This window comes from Triticum urartu, chromosome 3 (assembly GCF_003073215.2).
Source record: "Triticum urartu cultivar G1812 chromosome 3, Tu2.1, whole genome shotgun sequence".
NCBI classification, from domain to species: domain Eukaryota; kingdom Viridiplantae; phylum Streptophyta; class Magnoliopsida; order Poales; family Poaceae; genus Triticum; species Triticum urartu.
Genome location: NC_053024.1, coordinates 34,222,730 through 34,224,805, shown reverse-complemented (window position 1 = coordinate 34,224,805; position 2,076 = coordinate 34,222,730).

Genomic DNA, 2,076 nt, shown 5'->3' with positions numbered 1-2,076 from the left:
AAAAAATATTCCAGTGGCGCTTTTGATTTACGCACAGAATGGTTGAGTTGCCTTGTTTCTATGAACTGAATTCGCTAATAATGTGAAGGATGCCAGTCTTTTCATCCTATTGTAGATTGCTTAGATATCTATATGCCAAAAGTAATCACATGAAATATACAGTAAAAGCCAGTGTGATGTGTTTGGCTACAACTAGTCTGACTACACGTTCCTCATATAACATATCAAGGACGCACCATCTTACCAGATTAACCATTCAACTTCCCCATGCAGTGATGGGAAGAAAGAAGTATTGGGACTGCATATCCAAGCAGATGCCATGGAGTCCTTCGTACAACCTTGTAAGCGAAAAAGAAGTTGTAAGTGTGCCTATACAAAGAACTAGCGTAAGTTCAGTTACATGCTTCTCGGAATTTTAGTTAGCCACTTATATTGCAAAATTGTTCAATTACGTTGCTTGGCTTAATTTAGTTTGCTACTGATTGCAAATTGCACGGCATGTTAATCATATTGTAAGGCTGCGCCTATCTATGTGTTTGATACTTATCTGTTAAGAATTACCTGTTTGCCTTAACTTAAATATCTACTTGTTTGTTTAATTGCTTTGCTGCTGCAACAGCGGGTTACAATGATGTTAATAATTACTTTTCTGAGATAACTCCCAGTTGTAACTCTTTAATTCCTTGTTTGTTTAAATGGTTTGCTGTTATAACTCCCAGTTGAGATGTTTTGCAAACTTCAACTTTTCTGAATCCAATCGGAACTTTAATGGCAAAACAGGTTAGCCCAAGATCAAAGAGCGAGGTCCCCATGGAAGTTGCATCATCCCACAGCAGTGGCACCGGCCCAATCATGCATTATGAATTGCCAACTGCTGATGCTCTAGAGGCTAAACTAGTGGTAGAAAGAGATTCTGCTTCTGCACTTAGAGATGAAGTTGACATGTTGAGGAAGCAAACAACACAATCACAAGCAGTACTCAAGACAACCATTAAATATTTGGTGCGTTTCAAAACAAAGCAAGCTGAGACTGACCAGATTGTTAAGGTCCTGAAGGAAAAAAGGAAATTAAATTCCTACTTGGTAAATCATAGGTGAAATGTTCTTTCCATAGTTGAATAACCTTTGTGTTGTGTGTTCATGTAATCAATCAAACCATTTGTTTTCGAGATCATGTAATAATTGTTTTTTTGTTTTTTGGTTTGTAATTTTATTTGAGCACAAGTCTGTATTAATTGATAAGACTCGGAGACATTTCATTTGGATTGCTGTGCCAGACCTACAAATATGCCAATCGGGCTGAATGTGCATTCAGCAATAGTAGTAGTATAGATGGACCATAAGTGGCACGCATCGGAAAGGGCCAAGATGCTGGCTAAAAAACGGATGCTGTTGTAGCCAAAAAAAAGTACAGCGGCCTGACTTATGTATGTTAGTTGATATTAGTGATCCATATACTCTATAAGTGTTTATATGTCTGTTAGTTCTGTACATTCTTGGTTGATTGACTCGGTATTTGAATCTTGATACATCGCTTGTGTACACATGGTTCCCCATATTTCAGACAGGCCCGTCCCAAAAACATGGTTCCCCATACCTCTCCCTCCATTTTCCCATTCATACACCGTCCGCGCTAGAACACCCCATCCCCACACCAGCCTCTGTCCGCCACCCCGTCCATCGCCGCCGTCCTCCACCATATCCATCGCCGTCGTCCTCCACCATGCCGGAGCGCCCACCAATACCACGTTGACCACTGGTAGAGATGGACGTTTCTCATCCACGACAACAGACCAATAGCCTTGCATCGCGTCCTCTTGCTTCATCGGCGCCGTCGTCCTCTTTGCCGGGGCCTGATACGTCTCCAATGTATCTATAATTTTTGATTGCTCCATGCTATATTATCTACTATTTTGCACATTATTGGGCTTTATTATCCACTTCTATATTATTTTTGGGACTAACCTATTAACCGGAGGCTCAGCCCAGAATTGATGTTTTTGCCTGTTTTAGGGTTTTCGAAGAAAAGGAATATCAAACGGAGCCAAAAACCTAATTCCACCGCCGCAACTTTCT